General features: G+C 47.7%; 1 pseudogene across 1 annotated transcript; it reads right to left on the reverse strand.

Annotated features, from left to right (window-relative positions):
- Nucleotides 1-20,339: 20,339 nt before the first annotated feature.
- LOC145535479 (uncharacterized protein CXorf49 homolog) lies at nt 20,340-24,386 on the reverse strand (annotated as a pseudogene). Its single transcript, XR_014075433.1, has 6 exons — nt 22,943-24,386; nt 22,164-22,320; nt 21,550-21,626; nt 21,221-21,266; nt 20,613-20,654; nt 20,340-20,508 (listed from the first exon to the last, which is right to left on the reverse strand). The product of XR_014075433.1 is annotated as an uncharacterized protein CXorf49 homolog (transcript).
- Between the last annotated feature and the right edge of the window lie 251 nt (nt 24,387-24,637).

A 24,637-nucleotide genomic window follows, 5' to 3' on the forward strand; every position in this document is an offset into this window, starting at 1 on the left:
ACGCGAGGCTTTCAGCGAGCCAGCGCTGCCGCCTCCTCATTGGTCCGGTTCCTGCCAAGCAGCACGCGCCTTGTTTGCCCGCCCCCTCGAGGTGTAACCAATGGGGTCGAGGGCCTCCTGTGGTTTGCTGCCAAGCCCAAAGGCCATCGCGGCAGATGGCGAGTTGGTGGCTGAAGGTGATGCTGCGTGTATACCTCTGTCAAGCCTCTCGTCCCACCTCCTCCTGTCCCACCTCCCCTTTCCGGTTAGAGTCACAGCCCTGAGCCCTGACTGTGTACAAAGTGGGTGGAGCAGGAGGCAGGAAGGTACTGAGGGCGCTGGTCTCCTGGGAGGTGAGGATGAAACGTCAGGATGGAGGCGCTGGGCGCCTAGCACGTGCTGAAAGCATTTGCCAGCCTCCCTTCCACCACAAGTCTTATGACCCAATGGGAGAATGGGCAGAGGAATCCCGCGCTCAGTGATGAGTGGTCGGCGTACTTCTCCCTAAGTGGCCAGAGGACAAAGGGATTGTCGTTTTCTTCTGTAACATCTCTGCCTCAACTGCTCCATCAAACGTTCTTGGCAGGCAGATTTGGGGGACAGTCTGGGGTTGACCTCACTCCCCCAGCTCTTTCCCCACTCTGAGGCAATTCAAAGAAGAGAGAGTCTCACTGTCCAGTCCCCCCTTCAAAGATGCTCACCACCGCTGACCCTGGAGATGTAAACTAAAACCACGAATCGGGCTTCCCGCACTAGGACGACAAGCTTCCAAGTGCTTAACCATTCCGAGAGTGGGTGAGTTGAGGAGCAAACCTCTGTGGCGGTGGTGCAAGAAATCCATTTGGGAGGTAATTTGGCTGAATCTATGAAAAGCAACTTATAGAGCAGGGACCCTGTGCCCGGCACTCTTCTAAGTGCTGTACATAAATAGTAATGCTTCCTTGTGACCCTCCTAGGACTATAGTACTAATGATCACCAGCCTCTTACAGGTGAGGAAACAGGTACTGAGAGGTTCAGCCACTGGCCCACGGTCACTTGGCCTATGGGGATCAGTGGTAGAATTGAAACCAAGCAATCTGACTCCAGAGTCCTTGCTTTGATCCAAAGATCTTAAACCTTAAAAGAAAAAGAGAGAGAGAGAAAGCCATTTTTCCCCTCTATCAGGAAGTCCACGGCCTGGCACATCTTCTAAAAGTGAGGGTTTATTTCTAAGATCTCTATTTTACCCCACCGATCTATTTGTTAATATGGCAGTGACATACAGTTTTCTTTACTGTAGCTTTGTAATGTTTTGAAATCAGGAAGTGTGAGTTCTCTACTTTTTCTTTTTCCAAATTGTTTTCCCTGCTAAGGATCTCTTTAGATTCTATTTAAATTTTAGGACGAGTTTTTCAATTTCTGTACAACATGCTATTGGGATTTTGATAGGGTTTGCATTGGATCTGTAGATCACTCTGGGTAGTGTGTTAGAAGAACAGATCCAGTGGAGTGTGTGTGTGTGTGTGTGTGTGTGTGTTTGTGTGTGTGTGTAAAAGAATTGACTCATTCGACTGCAGAGGCTGGTAAGTCCCAAGATCTAGAGGGTGAGTTGGCTAGCTGGAGACCCAAAAGAGCCAGTGGTTTAGCTCTAGCCCAGGTTAGAAGGCCTAAGAACCAAACCAGTAGAGCTGATATTTCAGTTTCAGTCTAAAGGCAGGAAAAGAAGCTGATGTCCCGGGTCCAAAGGCTTTCACGCAGGAGGAATTCTCTTACGTGAGGAAAGGTTGCCTTTTCGTTTTATTCAGACTATCAACTGATTAGGTAAAGCCCACCCACATTATCAGGAGGAAATCTGTTTTATCCAGTTGACTGATTTAAATGTTAATCTCATGAAAAAGCACCCTACAGAAACACCCGGAATAATGTTTGACTAAATACCTAGGCACTCTGTGGACCAGTCAAGCTGACACATAAAATTAACCACCTTAGATAGTGTGGACTTCTTAACAATATTTATATTCCAGTCTGTGCAGAGAGATGCCTCTCCGTTTATCTGTGTCTTTTTTAGTTTCCTTCAGCAATGTTTTGTAGTTGGCAGTGTACAAGTCTTTTGACTCCTTGCTTGAGTTTATTCCTCAGTATTTTATTCTTTTTTGCTGCTAATGTCAATGGAATTGTTTTCTTAATTTCCTTTTCAAATTATTCTTTGTTAGTGTATAGTAATACAACTGAACTTTCCTTTTGGATTTTGTGTCCTACAACTTTTTTGAATTTGTTTATTAGTTCTACCAGTTGTGTCCATGTGTGTGTGTAAGGGTGTGTGTAATCTTTTGAGTTTTGCATGTACGAAAGCATGCTATCTTCAACAGAGATAATTTTACTTCTTTCTGACTTGGATGCCTTTTATTTCTTTTGCTTTCCTAACAGCTCTGGCTATGACTTCCAGTTGTTGAATACTAACATAATGGTGAGAGCGGGCTTCCTTGCCTTGTTCCTCACCTTAGAAGAAGCGATTTCAGACTTTCACCACTGAGTATGATGTTAGTTGTGGACTTTATTATGTCGAGGTAATTTCTTTCTACTCCTAGTTGTTTGACTGTGTTTTCTCATGAAGGAGTGTTGAATTTTTTGTGCATCTATAGAGAAGATCATGTGATTTTTGTCCTTCATTCAGTTAATGTGTTTTATTACATTGATTGATTTTTGTATGTTAAACTATCCTTGCACCAAGGGAGAAATCCCTTTTGACCGGGGCACATAGTCCTGCTAATGTGCTGTTGAATTGTTTTGCTAGTATTTTGTCGAGGATTTTTGCATCCGCATTCATCCGGGAATGTGGCCTCTAGTATTCTTTTCTTTTGGTGCCTTAGATATGAGGATAACGCTGGCCTCATAAAATGAGTTTGGAAGTGTTCCCTCTTCTTCGATTTTTTGGAAGCATTTGAGAAAGATTGGTATTAATTTTTTAAATGTTTGGTGGAATTCTCCAGTGAAGCTATCAGTTCCTGATTTTGTGTGTGTGTGTGCGGGGGTGGGGGGGTTGTCATTACCGATTCAATCTCATTATTGGTCTATTGTGTTTTCTGTTTCTCCTTGATTCAGTTCTGGTAGATTGTGTGTTCCTAGGAATTTATCCATTTCTTCTAGGTTGTCCAATTTATTGCCACAATTGGTCATGATATTCTTGTAAAATCCTGTTTATTATTGTCACGTTGGTTGTAATATCCCCTCTTTTATTTATGATTTCAGTTACTTTAGTCTTTTCCTCTTAGTTAATCCAGCTAAGGACTTAAAAACAATTCTCTGTGTATAAAGAGGTTTGCTCACAACAGTGTTGTTTATAAGGGCAAAAAACCCTGACTGCTACTTACATTTTCATCACAAAAGCTACTAATATCTGTTGAAACTTGATTATGTGCTAAGCCCTCTACATGCATTATGTCATTTAATTCTCACAACAGCCATGTGAGGGAGACACTAATGTTATCCCTACTTTATATTCGAGGCACAAACATGCGATAACTTGTCCAAAGTCAAACATCTAGTAGATGGTGGAATCAGGATTTAAACTCTGGCCTTTGGGTTTATATAGATACAAATCTGTGTTATGCAACTATTAGCAGAGGAAGTATGTTGCAATAAATGATATCCTGCACTGTTCGAAGCAAGAACTCAAGAAATCTGCAAGTGCCTAAAATCGTTGTATTGAAACATGAATGTCCAGGATGGGTTTCTGGCAACCAGTGGGTCCAATGGCTCTGAACCTTTTTTTTGGTTATGGGCCCTGCGTTAGTCTGTTCGAGTTGCCAAAACCAAATACCACAGGCCGGATGGCTTAAACAAAAGACATTAAGTTTCTCATAGTTCGGGATACTAGAAGTCCAAGATCAAGGTGCCAGCAAGTTCAATTCCTGGTGTAGGCACTCCTCTTGTATTGCAGTTGGCCACCTTCTCTCTGTTTCCTCACATGACATTTCCTCTGTGTGTGGATGGTGACAGAGAGAGAGAGTGCGAGAGACCTGGTAACTCCTCCTCTTTTAAGGATATCAGATCCTATGGGATTAGGGCCCCACTCTTATAACCTCTGTGTGTGTTGTGCTTGGTCACTCAGTCGTGTCAGACTCTTGGTGACCCCATGAACTGTGGCACACCAGGCTCCTCTGTCCATGGGAATTTTCCAGGCAAGAATACTGGGGTGGGTTGCCATGCCCTGCTCCAGGGGAACTTCCCAACACAGGGATGGAACTCAGGTGTGCCACACTGCAGGTGGATTCGTTACCATCTAGCCACCAGAGAAGCCCAAGAATACTAGAGTGGGTAGCGTATCCCTTCTCCAGGGGTACTTCCCAACACAGGAATCAAACCTGTATTGCAGGCAGATTCTTTACCAGCTCCCTCAATCAACCCTAATTACCTCTCTAAAGGCTCCATCTCCAAATTCAGTCACTTTGAGCGTTAAGGTTTGAAGATAGGAATTTAGGGGCAACACAACTCAGCCCATAATAGGACTCCTTTGAGAATCTATTGAAAGCTCCATACACCCTCCCAAGAAGTCTTTGCACACAATTTCAGGAAGTTCTTGGAACCCAGGTTGAGAGCCACTGTTCTAGGTCACCTTCCTCTTTTCCCAGATGGAGAAACAAGAGGTTCAGAAAGGGGAAGTGCTTTTCAGCAGGTGAGGCGAGAGACAGGTCTCCTGATTGCTCATCAAGTGCTTGCCCTACCTTACTCCACCTTGCGTTAGGCCTGTCAGGTCAGCAATCCACGGTGACCCCAAAACACTAGAGATTCTGTGGATGCAGTGAAGGAGAGTGCTTCACCCGGGATGCTCAAGTGAGTGAACAAGGCTCTAGCTATAACTGACAGTAAATGGGACAGATTTCATTGTTTCCAGTTAGTCAGGAGGTTGGGAAGAAGCTGTACCAACTTCAACACCCATCCACAAGGGCTCTGAGTGTGAGGCGATGGAGGTGCTTCTGTCCTAACAAACAGCAAAGTGGGGACTGAAGAGGTATAGTTGAACTGTCTGCTGGCCTTGACATGGCACTGTCCCTCTACTCTCAGATTCCCCATTTGTACACCCCTCAGGAGTAGAACTGTTAGATTTCTACGTGAGATTATCTAGCTCTAATATTCTGTACGTCTGTGATTCTGGGGCAGGAACCATGCGGGAAAACTCAGTTGAGGCATTTGGGTCCTCGAATCATGGGCAAAACAATTTTTTTCCAAAATGTCTTCTGATGGTGTCAAAGAATTAGCAATAAAGCACATGTAGTTTAAAGAGATGAAAAATCCCTAATAAGCACGAGAAGACCCTTACATGCTCAGTCATTTAAGGTAAAGTCTCAAGAGAAATGTTTCCTCAATTTCTGTTTCGGGTCCATCCTTAAAAAGGGAGGTGCATTATAACAGCTGGAATTCTGAACAACAAGGTTACAAGATGGATCCGTATTTATAATGGGAAAAGTTTTGTTATCTTTAGGCAGCGGGGTGGCCCCAGAAAATGACTCCTGTTTCATTTCATCAATCAGTGAGCTTTTAAAAAACATGACATTCTTCCTATCGACCCTATCGATGCCACAAACCAGTGTGGAGCCTTCACTTGGGCCACAAGACTAGAAACAAAAGTAGGGGCACTCACTGCGGGGTGGAGGCTGACATTCAAGGAAAATTCTTTCCACTTTGCTCCTTACAAAGAACAAGGGAAGGGCTTGAAGGGCTGTGCACACCCACCTACTGCTTCTGTGCCAGTGGAAGGTGGGAGCACACCCAGTCTAGCACATCGATGATCTCAGTTTCTGTCTGAGGAGAAAGAGGAAGAAAAGAGCTGCTGCTGCGGGGAGCAGGGGTGAAGGTTGGTGTTAAGACAGCAGTGTCAAACGGGCAAGGGAGATGCAGCCCATCCAACCACCAGCACCATCACCACCGCCACCATACTGGCACAAATAAGCTCCTCAGTCTCAGGGGTTAATAGACGAATCACAAAGAACAGGAGGAACTCCAAAGGCATGGCATCTGGCCCTTCCCAACAAACAGCCTTAAGCAATACTGCCCTCGGCTGGTCAGATAGGTGTACTATAGCGCAGGCACATCGCTCTGGATTTCTGGCCTTCATTTCTTTTTCTCGGGTTCTTGGTGCTCCACCTCTGAGAGGAAGTGGATGGGGAGGGGAGACGTCTCTGAGAAATTGTATCCAAATACATGACTTCTTTGAGTTTCAGCACAAGTTCACAATTAAATTCTGAATGAGAATGTACTACCCAAATATGGAATATATTTAAAAATTGAGATTGATATTATAATTAAATAAGCATCACTTGATTAGTTTTAGTTAAAAAGGTATGAGTTCCCAAAAATATAGCTATTAATGTAGATGAAATAAGATTACTAAGCTCAGTTAGATAGGTTATCAACAAAGAAAGTAATTTTGGTTCTACTTCTGGTTAGAATATAATTACAATATGCTTATACTGGGATGTTATTTCCCTAAGCATTATATTCTTCTCCAGTTATACCGAAACGTAACATAGATAGAGAAAAAGTCACAATATGTACGTCGAGTTTAATAATTGATTATCAAGTGTATACCCCCAAGTCATAGAAGCGGATAGTGTCGGCTTTCCCCAACACTCCTGAAGTTTCCCTGTCTTATCTTAGCCCCGTTCCTTCTTCAAGGAGAATAGGCCCACTCTTACTTATGTGCCATCCTTTCTTCCGTTTTCCTCAAAAATTTTATACTACACACACACACACACACACATACACACACACACACACACACACACATATAATGTTATGAGTTAGTGTTGACAGCTACTTACAGCTGTACGAATGGAATTGTTAAATATATCTGTGTTGCTTCCTGGTTTTTCAATCAATGTTAAGTTTGTAAGATTCATGCCTATTCTGTGTAGTGGTAGTCTGTATAATTTTGCTGATGAAATTGTATTTATTCGCATGAAGAGGATCTCCCAGGACTTTTGGATTTGAAGCCGGCAGGGCTTAATTTCAGGAGAGCCAAGGGGTCGTGGGAAATAGACTGCACTCTTAAAGGGGGCATACAAAATCTCACACGCTCCAGGACCCAGGGCTGAAGCAATAGTTTGAAAGGAGCCTGGGTCAGACCCAGCTACTTATCTTGGAGAGCCTCCCAGAGAGGCAAGAGGCAACTGGACTCACCCTGGGGACATAGACACAGGAAGCAGTCATTTTGCGGAGCTCCTTCTACCCCGTGGTCACTGGTTCTAGCAAGTGCCATTTTGGACTCCCCCCCTCTAGCTTACTAGCACCAGTGCTTAGACCTGCCCATCAGCCTGTAGGCAGGAATACTAGGACAGGCCAAGCTACTAGCCAGGCAGAGACGCAGCCCCACCCACAAGCAAGCCTGCTGTCTTAAGACTCCCTGGAGCTGGACCTGTCAATCAGAGGCCCCGACACACCACACTGGCCCTATACCAGTGAGAAGGCACTAAGCCAGGACTCCAGGATCCTGCAGTCAGAGGCCCTGTGACCTAGTTCCTGCCCACAGCAGGTCATCACTAGCCCCAGGACCAGTTTTACCCATCAGTGGGTAGGCACCAGCCCTAGTATTCCTTGTACCCAGACCCATCCACCAATGGCCCAAAACACCAACTTCTGGACTCCTCCAGAGCCCTGAAGTCAGAGAACCCAGGAACCAGCTCCATCCACTAGCAGGCAGACAACAGCAACCAGCCCTGCAGCCTGCCACAGCAGGAAATAGGTCACCCACCAGCAGGCCCACACCAGTCCCAAGAGCCACTGAGCCCCAGCACAGTGTACCAGCAAGTAGACACCAGGTCTGGGACACTTTGGAGCTCTCAGCCAGCAGCTCTGGAATCTGGCCCCACACTGCAGTGTGTGGAAACCCCCTATGCAATATCCAGGATTCCACAGCCAGCAATATCAGGAACGGGCCCCACCGAAGAGTGAACTGAGACCAGCTCTGAGACCCCCAGGGCCCTGCAGTTAGAGACCCAGGAACAGAAACAGAGCTCCACCCACCAGTGAGCTGGCGCTAGCCCCAGGACACCCTGGACCCCAAACCCAGTCAACGGCAGGACAAACCAGCCTGAAGATACCTTGGCATGTCAGCCAGCTGCCCCCAGAAACAGCCACACTCACCAGCAGGACAAGACGAACTTTGGGACACCTAGGACCCCATAGCCAGCAATGTAGGTGCTATCCCTACCTATGTCAGCTGAAGGCTATGCGTATTCGTTTGATATTGATTCATAGTGGGGAGAGAAGTATGTTTTAGGCTTGCAGGATTATATGCAATAGAATTTATTGTTGTTTAGTAGCTCAGTCGTGTCCCACTCTTTGCCACCCATGGACTGCAGCACGCCAGGCTTCCCTGTCCTTCACTATCTCCCAGAGGTTGCTCAAACTCATGTCCACTGCGTCAGTGATGCCATCCAAACATCTGATCCTCTGTCGTCCCCTTCTCCTCCTGCCTTCAGCCTTTCCCAGCATCAGGGTCTTTTCCAATGAGTCGGCTCTTCGCATCAGGTGGCCAAAGTATTGGAGCTTCAGCTTCAGCATCAGGGCTTCCAATGAATGAGCAGGATTGGTTTCCTTTTGGGTTGACTGGTTTGACCTTGCTGTCCAAGGGACTCTCAAGAGTCTTCTCCAGCACTTCACTTCAAAGGCGTCAATTCTTCGGCGCTCAGCCTTTTTTCTTGTCCAGCTCTCACATCCCTACGTGACTGCTGGAAAAGCCATAGCTTTGAGTACAAGGACTTTTGTAGGCAAAGTAACGTCTCTGCTTTTTAATACGCTGTCTAGGTTTGTCATTGCTTTTCTTCCAAGGAGCAAGCGTCTTTTAATTTTGTGGCTGCGGTCACCGTTGACAGTGATTTTGGAGCCCAAGAAAATAAAGTCTGTCACTGGTTCCGTTGTTTCCTCATCTATTTGCCGTGAAGTGATGGGACCGGATGCCATGATCTTCGTTTCTTGAATGTTGAGTTTTAAGCCAGTTTTTTCACTCTTCTCTTTCACCTTCATCAAGAGGCTCTTTAGTTCCTCTTCACTCTCTGCCGTAAGGGTGGTGTCGTCTGTGTATCTGAGGTTGTTGCCATTTCTCCCCACACTCATTATTAGAAAACGTAAATCAAAACTATAACGAGGTATCACCTCACACAGGTCAGGATGGCCATCATCAGAATAGCTACAAACAACACACACTAGAAATGATGTGGAGAAAAGCAAACCCTCTGGCACTGTTGGTGGCAATGTAAATGATATAGCTACTCTGGAGAACAGTAAGGAGAGTCCTTGAAACAAAACCTGGGAATAAAACGACCATAAGACCCGACAATCCCACTACTGGGCATGTACCCTGACGATACCATAATGCAAAAAGACCCATGTATGCCAATGTTCACTGCAGCACTATTTGAAACAGCTAGGAAATGGAAGCCACTTAGATGTCCATGGACAGATGAATGGATAAAGAAGTGGTGGTACATATATACAGTGGAACATTACTCAGCCATAAAAAGGAACACATTTGAGTCAGTTCTATTGAGGTGGATGAACCTAGAGCCTATTATACAGAGTGAAGTAAGTCAGAAAGTGAGAAACAATTATCATATATTAACGCATATATATGGAATCTAGAAAGATGGTACTGATGAACCTATTGGCAGACACAGAGAACAGTCTTGCGAACACAGTGAGGGAAGGAGCCGGTGGGACGAATAGAGAGAGTAGCTTTGAAACACATACCTTACCATATGTAAAACAGATAGCCATTGGGAATTTGCTGTATGATGCAGGGGACTCAAGCCTGGTGCTCTGGGGCAACCTAGATGGGTGGGGTGGGGTGGGAGCTGGGAAGGAGGTTCAAGAGGGAGGGGATATATGTATACCTATGGATGATTCAAGTTGATGTTCATCCGAAGCCAACATAATATTTTAAAGCAATTATCCTCCATTTAAAAATAAATCAATTTAAAAAAGTTTAAAAAAAGTAGCAAGAATAAAACATCTAAAGGAGAACCAAACAGAGATGAAGAGTACAATCCGTGAAATAAAAAATATACTTCAACGGTAGGTGAGATGATACGGAGGAACAGATCAAGAAGCTGGAAGACAGGAGAGTGGAAATCACTGAAGCTGAACAGGAAGAAAGAAGGAATAAACATAGATGAGGACAGTTTCAGAGACCTCTGGGACCAGGTCAAGCATAGAAACATTTGAATTCTAGGGGTCCCAGCAGGAGAAGAAAGAGAGAAAGGGGCAGAGAGCATATGTGAAGACATACCAGCTGAACACTTTGCTAACCTGGCAAAAGAAATGGGCATCCAGGTACTGAACACAGAGAGCCCTAAACAGAAAGAAGACCACAGCAAGACACATTGTAGTTAGAATGGCAAAAAATAAAGCTAAAGAGGGGATGTTAAAAGCAGCAAGGGAAAAGCAACAAGTTACACACAAGGGACTTTTTGGCAGAAACTCTGCAGGCCAGAAGGGAGTGGCACGACATATTTAAAACGATAAAGAGAAAAACCTCCAACCAAGAAGACACTACTGGAAAGACTGTCACTCCGATCTGAAGGAGAGATCAAAAGTTTTACAGACAGGCAAAAGCTAAAAGAGTTCAGCATCACCAAACCAGCTTTACAGGAAATGTCAAACGGACTTCTCCAAGCAAAAAAGAAAAGACACAACTAGAAACATGAAAATGATGAAAGGAGAAAGCTCACTGATAAAGGCGAATATACAGTAAAGGTAGTACATCAATGACTTACAAAGCTAGTGGGAAGGATAAAGGACTAAAGTAGTAAAAAGCATCTGTATCCGCAATGAGTAGGTACGGGAGTGTTGCTGTTGTTTAGTTGCTAAGTCATGTTCGAGTCTTTGAAGCCCCATGGACCTAGCCCGCCAGACTCCCCTGTCCATGGGATTCTCCAGGCAAGGATATTGGATTCGGTTGACATTTCTTTCTCCAGGGGACCTTCCCGACCCACAGGTCGAACGCACGACTCCTGCATTGGCGGGCAAATGCTTTACCGCTGAGCCACCTGGGAAGCCCCTTAGTTAAGGGATACACAGAAGAAAAAGATGGAAAATATGATGTCAGAAACAGTAAACGTGAGAAGAGGAGTAAAGATGAGGGGTAGTTAATATGCATTTAAACTTAAGAGGCCAGCAACTTAAAATAATCAGATAGAAAAAGAGACACGCACAGTGTACGGAATATAGTCAATAACTACGCACTGCCCTTGTATGGTGGCATATCATAACTAGAATTACAGTGCTGACCATTTTGAAATGTATAGAAATAATAAATCACGATGTTGTATCCCAGGAACTAACATGGTGTTGTAGGTCAATTATGCTTGCAAACAGACAAACAAGGAAACAAACAAAGATGCGGAGGAAAAGAGATCAGATTTGCACTTACCAAAGGGTAGGTGTGGGGGAGGGGAATTGGACAAATGTGGGCAAAAGGGGCAGACTTCTGGTTATTAGATAAATAAGTACGAGGGATGTAACGTACAACATGGTAAATACAATCGACACTGCCGTATGTTATATATGAAAGTTGTTAAGAGAGCAAATCCTAAGAGTTCTTCTCACAAGAAAAATTGTCTTTTTCTTTAATTTTGTATCTATATGAGAAGATGAGCGTTCACTAAACTTGTTGTGATAATCATTTCATTTCATGATGTATATAAGTCAAACCATGATGCTGTACACTTTAAATTTATACAGTGCTGTATGTCAAATATATCTGAATAGAATTGGAAGAATCTAAAGAATATCCTGATGCCATGCGCGGAGACGGACAGGACATCAACTTTGCGGTATTCCTGCCAAAACATTTAACCTGAGTGGAATCAGGAAGCAGCAATGAGAGAAATTCAACTGGAGAAGATTTCTAAAAACCACCTGGATTGGATCTTTAAAAATGTCACTATCGTGCAAGACCAAAAAAATCTAGGGAAATGTTATAGTTTACAGGACACTGAAGACGCTTGACAACCAAATGCATCACGTGGCCTTTATTTGGAAGCAAACTTATTTTAGAAATCAGGTAGAAAAACCATATTGGGACGATCAGACATTTTGAGTGAGGATCATATAGTAGGTAACTGTATTGTCTCAAAATTAAATTTCCTGAGTATGATAATTGCATTAAGATTTCGAGGCAGACTAATCTTTTTCTTTAGAGATCCATACTGGAATATTGAGAGAAGATACACCACAACGTCTTAAAGGAACTCCAGTGATTCAACAAAACAGAGAGAGAGACAGACAAAGACTATGGCAAATGTGGCAAAATATTAATAGTGGGTCAGTCCAGGTGAAGGATCTTTGGGTGTTCTGTGCTGTTTTCTTGCAACTGCTATCTGTAGAAGGAATACCCTGGGGGTCCAGTGGTTAGGACTCAGTGGAAAAGACCCTGATGCTGGGAGAGAGTGAGGGCAGGAGGATAAGGTGGGGTGGGGATGGGGTACACAGGAGGAGATGGTTGGATGCCATCACCGACTCAATGGACACGAGTTTGAGCAAACTCCAGGAGATAGTGGAGGACAGGGCAGCCTGGTGTGTTGCAGTCCATGGGGTCGCAAAGAGTTGGACACGACTTAGTGACTTGAACAACAACAACAGCTACATGTAAGAGAGATATTTCCGAAAATAAAATTTGGGGGCAAAGAGGACATCACGGGCCACTTTATTCCAATCCGTTTGAAAACTTAGGAAAAGATGACCAATTTTTAGAAAAAAAAAAAGAAATAACTTACCAACACTGACTCCAGAAAGAATAGCCACCCTGAGTTGCTCCAGGTAACCATAATGAAATACACCAGTAGTCAAAGCAACTTTCACAGAAATCCTCCAGGCTTCCCCCACTGAATGCTGACAAACATCCTAGGCATAAATATTTTCAATTTCACACAAAACCTTAGGAAAAATAGAAAAGGTGGGATACTCCCAAACTCATTTCCCTGAGAATGAAATAACCTTGATATTCAATCCTGTCAAGGACAGTTTGAGAAAGGAAACGCACAGGTCAATCACACACTCAGCGCATAAAAGCAAGAACCAGAAACGGAATCTTAGCAAGGTGAATCCTACAGGATATGCAAAAGGGAAATACATCATATGCCATGAGTAGGTTCATCCCGGGGCTTCCCTGGTGGCTCAGATGGTAAAGAACCTACCTGCAATGCGGGAGACCTGGGTTCGATCCCTGGGTGGGGAAGTTCCCCGGGAGGAGGGCATGGCAACCCACTCCAGTATTCTTGCCTGGAGAATCCCCATAGACAGAAGAGCCGCTGGGCTCCCCCCTCCATGGGGTCGCAAAGTGCCGGGCAGGACTGAGCAACTAAGCACAGCACAGCACACAGATTCACCCCAGGAATACAAACTTGATTTAATTTGAGGTGATATATCATTCCAGCTCATCAGACTATGGGAGAAAACCATGTTCAGAAAAAGTAAGTAGTGTCAATATCTATTCATAATGTACTTTTAAAAATATTTCTTTTAATTTAATGTTTATTTTTAACTGGCGTGTAGTTGATTTACAATGTTGTGTTAGGTTCAGGTGTACAGCAGAGTGATTCAGTTATACATCTACATATATCCATTTCTTTTCTGATTCTTTATCCATAAAAATTATTACACAATGTTGAGTAGAGTTCCCTGTGCTATAGAGAAGGCCCTTGTTGATTATCTATTTCACATATAGTAGGCTGTATCTGTTAATCCCGAACTTCTAATTTATCCCTCCCCTACCGCTGCCTTTCCCTTTTGGTAATCATAAGTTTTCAAAGTCTGTTTCTGTTTGGTAAATAAGTTCCTTTGTACAGTTTTTTAGGTTCCACCCCTAAGGGACACTTGTCTTTCTCTTTCTGACTTTCCTCACTCAGTATGACAATCACCACATCCATCCATGTTGCGGCAAGTGGCATTATTTCATTCTTTGTATGGTTAAGTAATATTGCATTGTATATATGTACCACATATTCCTTATCCATTACTCCGTCGTTGGATATTTAGGTAGCTACCGTGTCTTGGCTGTTGTAAAGAGTGCTGCAATCAACATTTGAGTGCATGCATCTTTTCAAATTATGGTTTTCTCCAGATATATGCCCAGGAGTGGGATTGCTGGATCTTACGGTAGTTCTATTTTCAGTTTTTAGGGAAACTTCATACTCTTCTCCGTAGTGGTTGTACCAATTTATGTTCCCATCAACAGTGAAGGAGGATTCTCTTTTCTCCACACTTTCACCAGCATTTACCGTTTGTACATTTATGATGATGGCCATTCTGATAGGCGTGAGGTGATACCTCATTGTAGTTCTGATTTGCATTTATCTGATAATTAATGATGTTGAGCATCTTTTCACGTGCTTTTTGGCCATCTGTATGTCTTCTTGGAGAAACACAATTTCTGCCCCTTTTTATAAAACATAATGGGCAGATTTTATATATATATACGTATGTATGTATGTATGTATGTATGTATGTATGATGAGCTTCATGAAGTGCTTCTATATTGGAAGGTAATCCCCTGTCTGTCACATCATTTTCAAATGTATTCTCCCATTCTGAGGGTTGTCTTTTCGTCTTGTTTATAGTCCCCGCCCCACCCCCTCACCCCCCCGCCACCTTTGCTGTCCAAAAGCTTTTAAGTTTAATTACATCCCACTTGTTTATTTTCGTTTTTATTTTCATTACTCTAGGAGGTGGATGCAAAATCATATTGCTGTGATTTATGTCAAAGAGTGTTCTGCATATGTTTTCCTCTAAGAGTTACATAGTGTCTTGTGTTACATTTAGGTTTTAATCCATTTTGAATTTATTTTTGTGTATGATGTTAGAGAATGTTCTAATTTCATTCTTTTCTGTGCAGCTGTTCTCCCAGCACCACTTATTGCAGAGACTGTCTTTTCTCCTTTGTATATTCTTGCCTCCGTTGTCAGAGATTAATTGACCGTAGGCGCATGGGTTTATTTCTGGGCTTTCTATCCTGTTCCTTTGATCAATATTTCTGTTTTTCTGCCAGTAGTACCATACTGTTTTGATGACTGTACCTTTGTAGTATAGTCTGAAGCCCAGGAGCCTGATTCCTCCAGCTCCATTTTTCTCTCTCAGGATTGCTCTGGCTATTCACAGTCCTTTGTGTCTCCATACAAACTTTGAGAATTTTTGTTCTAGTTCTGTGAAAAATACCAGCGGTAATTTGATAGGGATTCAGCATCAGTAGGTTGCACTGGGTTGTATAGTCGTTCTGCCAATATTGATTCTTCCAATCCAAGTGATCTCAGAGAGGCAGCAGTGAGCTGTGGCTTTAAGTTTGCCCCTTTGAAAAACGCATTTCTCAAGGAGGCAAAATCTGTAAAAAGAGGTACAGAGTTTATTGTTAGAGACACAGCACAACAAGTAGGAGAGCACACAGAGAAACAGCTTGTTTAGTTAAGACAGAGAAGGCAATGATACACAGTTGGAGAGACAGGGTGTGGGCATCTGTCCTAATGAGGAGGAGTGCAGTGAGAGGCAGTTAAGTCACTTATATAGGGCAGTCCTTTTGGGTCTTTGTTTCCGTTTGGCCAGTTATCCTGTTTCTTTTCTCACACCTGACCTGCCCTAGGACCCTCCCCAACATGCATGAGCAACTCTATCCCAAGATGCATGCCAGCCCAGAGACCTATGGGGGAGACGTTGCATCACATATTATGGGGTGGGGCCCCTTTGTTTTTGACCCCCAAGGAGCCTTTCTGCCCATGTGCAGTGTCTCTCCTGCCCTGAGAATGGGACACACGTGACCTCTTGCTCTTTTACTCAAACGGAGAGTAGCCCCTCTGTCTCTGCCAGAGCTGTTATCTTAAAGTGTCCTCAGGAGACCAAGCCTGACTATTTACCCTGTATCTCTTATTCTTTCTCTTTCAAAGGGCAAGCCGGAGGTTGATTGTAAATACCTGGACTCAAGCCCACTTGCCTCCTTCCTTGGGAAATGGAAAGCAGAGGCTAGTTGCAAATGCTTGGCCTCACAAGAATATGATCTTTCTTTCCATCTGTTTATGTCATCTTCAACATCTCTCATTAGGGTGTTCCAGATGAGGATCTTTATCCCTTCCCTACCTCTGCCTTTCCCTTTTGGTAATCATAAGTTTTCAAAGTCTGTTTCCGTTTTGTTAATAAGTTCATTTGTACAGTTGTTTAGGTTCCACGTGTAAGGGACATTTGTCTTTCTCTTTCTGACTTTCTTCACTCAGTATGGCAATCACTACGTCCATCCATGTTGCTGCAAGTGGCATTATTTCATTCTTTTTATGGTTAAGTAATATTCCGCTGTATATAGGTACCACATATTCTTTATCCATTCCTCTGTCGATGGATATTTAGGTAGGTATTCTTGCCTGGAGAAACCCATAAAAGAGGAGCCTGTTGGGTTACAGTCCATGGGGACGCCAAGACTCACACACGACTGAGCAACTAACACTTTCACTTTCACTTACTAGCATATGAAATGAGCACAGTTGTATGGTAGTTTGAACGTTCTTTGGCATTACCCTTCTTTGGGATTGGACCCCATGAACAGGATAGCAATGTAACAGATTTCTATATAATAATTTTGTACTCTTCAACTTTACTGAATTGATTTATGAATTCTGGAAGATTTCAGGTGGCATCCTTAGGATTTCCAATGTATAGTAACATGTCACATGCAAACAGTGACAGTTTTCATTTTCCTTTTCCATTTTGGACTCCCTTTGTTTCTTTTTCTTCTCTGATTGCGGTATCATACTGTACTTTCTACAGTTTATTAAATAATATGGGTTTACTGAAATTAATTTACATAAAAATCTAAGTGCCTACAAACATTCGATTATGGAAACACCACTACAATCAACATAAAAAGCATTTTCATCAGCTACAAAATTGTTTCATTCTCTTTGGTAGTTTAACCCCTAATCTCAAGCCCGAGACCCTGGCAATCCCCAGTCTGTTTTCTGTGTCTATAGTTTGGCCTCCTCAAGAATGTGAAGTAAATGGAATCGGGCAGTATGTAGATTTATCCATTTGGATTCCTCAGAGAAAAGAACATATCGGTGACTTCTGGACGTGCAATGTACATTTATGTCACCTGAGTATAGTTACATGGGTTGATTGGTTCGTGATTATTTGTGATACTGAGGGCTCACACGCTCCACAACGTGTATATGTATGGTCTGTTTAATTCAATGTAATTAATCTTTTATGTTTGGAAGGGTTATTTTAATAAAAAGCAATAGTAAATCCTTTTCAAAAAGTGAATCATCCTGGTAAAAGTCAGGCTGGCAGATACCTCAAGAGGACTAGGGAGGAAGAAGTGATTGGCTTGGAACAAAAGGGGGGTTCGAAACTACAGGCCTGTTCTCCATCTGCATCTGAGCAGTACTTACCAGGCCTTCAAGATCGCACGAGCACAAGGGCATCAAGCACACCACAGTCATTCAAACACTGGGACACTCCAGGGACTGGGATAGTTACCCAGGGATAGTCAAGGTGGAAAATCTGGCAGCCCCAGTGTGCCCGGCCGAACCTGGCCAATGCAGGTGAAACTTACCCCACATTAAGTCAGCTGAGTAGCAGCCTTCATTGCATCTGCAAGCATAACCCACTGTTATCACGCAAAGGAAACTACAAGCCAACTGCAGGGATTAGGACTTGGACATCTTTGGGCAAGTTTACTGTGCTCACCACCCCAGGCTCCCTCTTCAGGACTCACCTCCTCTACCTTCTTTGTTTGTGCCAATCTCCCTCAAGAGTCCAGAGAGAGAGGTAGGCCTGGGGCTGGGGCTGGGGCTGGGGCTGGTGGGGTGGGGGTGTAATGGGGAGGGAGCCTCTTCCCAGGTGTTGGACAGGCAGGATGGGGCCTAGGGCTCTCCAAAGCAGCTGTCACTGTCTCCCAGGCTGGAGAAGGGGCATGAGGGGGAAAGGCAACAGGGGTGCACTGAATGAGGCTGGGCTTCGGCCTTCCTCCTACCCTCTGGGGCGCAGATGTATTTCTTTAACCTATGCCTCAGATTTCCCGCTGGAAGTGGAAGGCTTGGGGCTGAGCCAAGGCCTGTGATGTATATGTTTCCAGCAACATTATAGTGAGGTAGTTGGTCTGAACTGTGTGCCCAGAGGAGGGAAGGGAGCCTGGTGAAAAGTGAGCGAGGGGCTGTGTTCACGCCCTCGCACCTCCACTTCCATGAGCTTCTCCAACTTCCTCACCCTGGTGACCACAGTCCCGTGCCCCACTCTGCCCAAGGGTGGTGCTGATGCTGGTGCTTGACTTCTCCCCAGGCACAACTTACCTACGTGTCTCGGTGGGCAGAAACCTCAGCGGGAAGGTCTCTGCCAAATCTACTCACTCGGACAACAGCGAGATGTGCTACACCACCAGGCAATAACCACCGGATCAGCTGTAAACTAAGTGATCAGGCCCTCCTGCTCCAGGGAGGGGTCTGAGTGGAAGGAGTAAGTCCCACGCATGTTCTTTGCTGACCCTGAGGTCTGTGACTGGCCCAACCCTCGTGCTCTGTCCACCTGACCTCATGCCATGAGCCCCGGAAGGAAGTCAAGGTCAAAATGTGGGGGAAGGGCGGGCCCGAGGGCTCCCCATTGCTCAGGTGCAGTCACCCCTAACTCCCCACAAGTAATCCAGATGGGGGGGGATCTCCTGTTTCTAAGATGGGCAGCCACGTCCCAGGTAGTCTCCGGAGCCACCCTTCCCATTTTCACTCATCCACACCCTCAGCAGTTGGCAGACATCACAGAATCGCAAGGTAGGATCCAGTGCCTCCTCCAGCGACTCCAACATTTTGGGATGTCCTGTCCTGAGGTTTGGTGAACTGCATCCTCCCCCTTCTATGTTTTGGGAACGTGACAACACCCCTTGAATAAAGGAGATCCGACCCTTGCTTCGGCTCACTCAGTGCCTTACAGAATCTAGACCAGGCTCTATTTCCATTACTCCCCGAATCACACCTTTCTGCCTCAAGGGGCATTATCCCTGATGACTTTAATTCACCCAGAGAGATGCCCAGGCACCAACTTTGAATGTGCTACCTACCATCATACCCTCTTTTGTGAAATAAAACCGTGGTCTTTCAGGAAGGGAGTCAGGCAGAACCTACCCTCATTTCACTCCAATACAAATGTGTCCCTCTGAGTCTCAGGCTGGCACAGCCCTGGGGTCTTGGCTGAGAGAAGGAAGTCCTCCCCAAACTTCAGGGCGGGAGGGAGGGATGGGAATTGAACATGGATTTCAGACTCAGTCTTGTGTGCCCTAACAAGTAGTCTGGGAGACTGAGCTGGGACACTCCGGGAAGTATCATTCGCAGGAAAATCTGTGTCATGGGGCTGGTGGAACGGTATTTGATGGAGACCCTGTAAGAACACAGACTTACCAACCATACTTGTCATAGAGCCTGATGGGCCCGTTTCCACTCAAGGGCAGAGAGACATCCAGGCTGCAGGAGTGTAGGCTGGTCAGTTGGTTAGGGCAGGGAGGATATGAAAGCTCCAAGGACCGGACCATCCATCTCTAGCTGTCAGGGTGCACTCTGCCCCAGACTGGCACCAGACGCCTCTCCTGACCTCCAGCTCAGCAACTAACCTGAGCTTTTCTCCTGTGTTCCCCTGTGTTCCCCTGAGCTTCGATCCTGCTCCCCAGTTCAGCGGGTCCAAGATTCATCCTCATGCCCTTTACTGAACCCAAGGAAGGGGAAGCCAAAGTTTTGGTGCCTGAGTCTCAGGGGTGAGTGCTAAAGAGAGCGGGGAGAGTATGCAGGTTCCTGCTTGCAAGGTGGCACCGGGGGGGTGGGGTAGGGACTCCACTGAGAGGGTAGGGCCGGGGAAGGGGGAAGATGAGCAAACCTGTGCCTGTTACCACCTGCTTAAGTAAACATGCAGGCAAGGTCATCGATGGCAAGCCAGGGGAGGGATCGAGGGTGCTCTGACAGGAAAGCAGAGTGGTCGGGGTAAGCAGGACAATGAGTGCAGTGAGGGAAGGGTGAAAGACTGGAGCTCTGTAAGGGGGTCATGACTTCCTTCTGACAGGGAGGCAGAATGGCAGCAATGAATGGAAACTCCTAAACCCCAGAGGAGGGTGTTTAGAGAACTAGAAGAGGGCCTTCAGGGAAAAGGGGGGACGTGCCAAGGTGGCCAGACAGAGCCCACACAGAACACACACTAGGGGCGCTCCGCTGGCCTGACGGCCTGGATGGTAGCACAGGCTGAACCAGAGTGCCCCCCACAGGATGCCAGAGGTACTGTTCTGGAACAGACTCTGATACGAAGTGGCTCCCCACCAGGCCTTGCCCCATTCCCCCAACCCCTACCCCCCAGAGAGAGGACAGAACACAGAATATGAGAAGCCTTTTAATCAAAAACTGCTGTGAAACTGGGGCAGACATGGGGCAAAACAAGGGGCAGAGGATGCCCTGGTGGAGGCAGAACAGGAGGCAACAAGCTTGGCCACAGCTCGCCGGCCCTGGAGGTAACAGCTGCTCCTCTTGCCGGAAGATACTGGGCTCAACCTGTGAAACAGCAGAGTCAGGGAAGAGCCTCAAGCCAGGGCCAGCCCACGGCCCTGCTCCACAGCCAGGACTGTGGGAAGGGGTGTGGGGTGTGTAACACTCACTTCAAAGGATCCGGAACTTGTCAACCTGGTACTGCATGGAGGCTGCAACAGGGAGAGGCATAAACAGGTGCTCTAGACAGACGGACATAGAAGCCTGTCCCCCTGTCCCCGTGGGGAACCACCTAGCCCTGCAACCTGAAACCCACATACCCCCAGCCCCGATGCAAAGAGCTCTGGGCCTCGTCACTCCCCACTACCGGAATTAAATGTGGAGCCATTTCCTAAAAGGAAACAAAATGTGCCAGCAGCTCTCAAGGTCGGGGCCACGCCCAGACCATTCAAAAATTGTCTCACAAACAATCCAACAAGAACCTCCGAGGCCACACCAGATCAACAAGGCATCTCTACAAGTCCTATCAGAAGGAGCTCTCTAGGACTCGCCTGGCTGGCAGAGTGTGTACGCAGTCCACACAGCACTTTGCTCCTTGTCCACACGCCCAGCTGAACATGCACCGCCCCCTCCAGGGTCAGGCGTGATAGGTTCTCCTCCCCACAGGAATGCTGGTCCATCCCTACGAGGCCTCCTGCACCGGCAGCCCACCCACCCCAAGGGCCCACCCCACTTCTGCACTAAGAACCCACTGCTCTCTGTCCCTGGTTCCTCATACCAAGTTGCTCCTTAAGGTCGTCTATTTCTCTCTGTAGCACCAGACACTAGGCCAGCAGACACAGCAGGAAGAGAAATGGTTAGTATACACCCACCTCCCTTCTCCTCCTCCTCTCCTCTCCCCCCGGGCCCTCCATCCCAAAGCCAGGTGTCTAGACTGGCAAGGGAAAGACTTTCCTCAGAGGAAAGGAGGTGGGCTCCCTCCCTGGGGTGTGGGATGGGGACAGGGCGGGGGGACGGGGGGGGTGCCCACACATGTCAGTTGAACTTGGACTCAGATCCCACCATGGGGTTTGGGTGTGCATTTCCAGGAGCCAGAAGAAGCATTACCCGAGGACAGCCCTGCCTTGCAGGTGGCTGCTGCCGCCTTTTCGGTCTTGGGGGATGGTCAGTTGGTTCGCGGTCACCTGACAGGGAAAGGACACACAATCCAGCTTCCCAGGCTCCCAGTGAGGTGGAAAGGGCCAAGCAGGGTCTAACGTGAGGTGAGGCAGTACCACCCTCTGCTAGCATCAAGCCTCCCCGGCTCTGCCCGGCAGGCAGCCCAAACCTTCTCTCTGGGCCTGCCCCTCCTATTCCTCAGGGGCAGCCATTTTACCACGATGGTCCCGAAAGACTGTGGTTCTGGGTTCGAGCCTCCCAGAGCGGCAGCCACGGCCAGCACCTGGGAGAGCAATGTGGGCGAACAGCACTTCACAGAAAACGCTATTAGCCTGCAGGTCTACGCCCAGAGTAGCTGTTGGGGCACTGCCACCGATCACCCCTGCCAAACAAATCCCACACAGAAGGTGATGGGGCCAGGGCTAGCCCTGCTGACACCTGTTTCCCATGGAAGAAGCAGCCTGAGAGCAAGGCTGAGGCCCCAGAAAAGAGAGACAGACAGACAGAGGTTTCTGCCCTCACCCCTGGTTCCCTGCCCCCATATCAAAACCCAGGACACTCACCTGAGGGGCCAGGCCCTCTGGGCATGACTTCTCCCTTGTTCATGGCCACGGGCTCTGAGTTTCCTGAATCCTGCCCGCCTCTGATGTTGACGTTGGTGCTGCTGGGTTCTCCTTGACGCACCCGTGGACAAGACGCCGGTGCCCTGTCAGTGGTCAGCTAAGAACAAAGATTTCTCACTGACCTGGAGTAAGGATGTGTGTGTGCATGCACCTGTGTGTACCAGTGCATTTATATGTCTATGTCTGTGTGTGTGAGACCTCGTGTGATTCAAGACCGAGCTGAGGCAGGGAACTGGAAAGGAAACTGAAAGGCTGATCTCTTCAGCACATTCCCTCTAAGTCAGCCCCAGGCCAGCAGGCAGAGCTGAGCTGGGGACAACAGTGTGGCACTGAGAAAGCCTGGGGCCCCTGCAAGGAAGGTTTGGGGATCAGCTAGGAAGTAGGATTCAGGAAAGTGATGTGTCTAAACACCGAAGCTCTGTGAAGCTTTTAAGGGGCCCCTCAAATCAATTCAGCTACCAGCTCTCCCTTCCACTCCAGCCCCAGCCTGGCTGGAAACAGGCCAAGGGTGGAGAACCCAGCCCAGCACACCCAAAGTGCTACCTTAACGTTTGTCCCTAGTAAAAGACCCCAATCTGGCATCCTAATGACCCAGTGACCGAGGGCCACCCAATGACCACCCCTGAGGGATGGACAGAGGGAGCACGGGTGAAGACCTGTGTCCTGGAGAGGGTGGGAGGGGGAAGACGGGGGAGACAGGAGGGGCCTGGCCTACTTACTCGGCCCTTTGGGGATGGGTCTCTATTTGGGTCGTTGTCTTCTCCGGACACCGCCATTGCTGCCACCGACTCCCGTGCCTGCCTTGCCACGGATTTCTTCCGAGCGCCGGTTTGCTTTGACTCTTTGCCTTCCCAAGGGACCAAGGCATACCTCTTGGACCTCCCAAGCAGCGGGATGCCAGAGATTGGGGGGAAGGTGGCCGGTTCCAGGGGAGTGGCCGAGATTCCCTGCTCCCAGGAAGGGAAGGTTGTCCCCGGGGCATGTTTGGAGACGCCCCTGAGGGATTTCTTCAGGAACCCCTTCCTCCTAGGACTGGGCCACGGTAGGCTGCCTGTAGTGGCAGCTGCAGTAGCTGATGCTACTGCTACTCCCGGGTACCTGGGCAGGCTGCCCCCCTTCTCCCTGAGCACGCTCTGCAATTTCTTAGGGGGAGAGACGTCCTCCTGCTCTGCATCGCCCTGCCTGACCTGCCTTTCCACAACCGAGATTAATCCTCGCAGAGCCGAGGACAGGCAAGTGCCTGGCACGTTAACGAGATTCTCCCTGCCTTGGATTTTCGAGTCTCTGGGTGTGTCCCCGGGGTCCTTGGGGCCGTTGCGCTTGGCCTGGCCTCTGTCTTTGGCATAAATGCTCACCCTCATCAGCTCTATCTCACTGAACTCATCAGAGGACTCAGAGTCGGACAGCAGCCCGGCTGGGCTTTCTGAGGGGAGCCGCTGGCGATCCACAGCCACCTTCAACCTACTCTTACTGCCTCTCTTCGGGTTCCCCCAGGCCCGGCCCGCCTCGAGTCTGCCGACCTGGAGAGGGCCGGCCTCAGCCTGTGCCTCTTCCCCACACCTCTGGGCGGCCACGCCTCGACTGCCGGGACGCGCCTCGAGGTCCCACAAGGGAGACCCTTCGCCGACCACGTAGCTCTCCGGGAACAGGCATCTGCGGATGCCCCGCAAGCCCAGGTTGGCCAGCTGCTGCAGGACGGTCGCCACTGACTCGTCAGCCAGCTGCAGGACGTCCCCCTGGTCGTCGGCCGGGGAGCCAGGCCGGCCTTCGCGGCCCCACAGCACCTGCCCTCCCGCTTCCGGCACCTCCCGCTCTGACTCGAAGCCTTCAGGGTCTAGGAAGCCATCCCCACCCTCACCCTCGCCGCTTCAAGGTGCCCCCGGCTCGGGGCCTGGCCTGGGTCCCCGCGGGGCTGTGGAGCTGGCCTCAAGGCCGCTGGTCTGCTCCCAGCACTCTGAGCCGAAACCCGCTCCCCAAACAGCCGACTCACCATCTGAGAAGCTCATGTCGTGATCTGGGTGGCCGGCGGACCTGGGACGGCGACGATTTATCAACCGGATCGAGGTGGCAGCGGTGGCGGCGGTCAGGGCAGGCGAGCCGGGTGGCGTCTGGCGCACGCCGTCAAGCACCATGCGCACCACACACAGGAGATCGCCTCAAATCACGCGAGGCTTTCAGCGAGCCAGCGCTGCCGCCTCCTCATTGGTCCGGTTCCTGCCAAGCAGCACGCGCCTTGTTTGCCCGCCCCCTCGAGGTGTAACCAATGGGGTCGAGGGCCTCCTGTGGTTTGCTGCCAAGCCCAAAGGCCATCGCGGCAGATGGCGAGTTGGTGGCTGAAGGTGATGCTGCGTGTATACCTCTGTCAAGCCTCTCGTCCCACCTCCTCCTGTCCCACCTCCCCTTTCCGGTTAGAG

Source organism: Giraffa tippelskirchi, chromosome X, assembly GCF_054371585.1.
Source record: "Giraffa tippelskirchi isolate mGirTip1 chromosome X, T2T-mGirTip1v1.2.pri, whole genome shotgun sequence".
Taxonomy (NCBI): domain Eukaryota; kingdom Metazoa; phylum Chordata; class Mammalia; order Artiodactyla; family Giraffidae; genus Giraffa; species Giraffa tippelskirchi.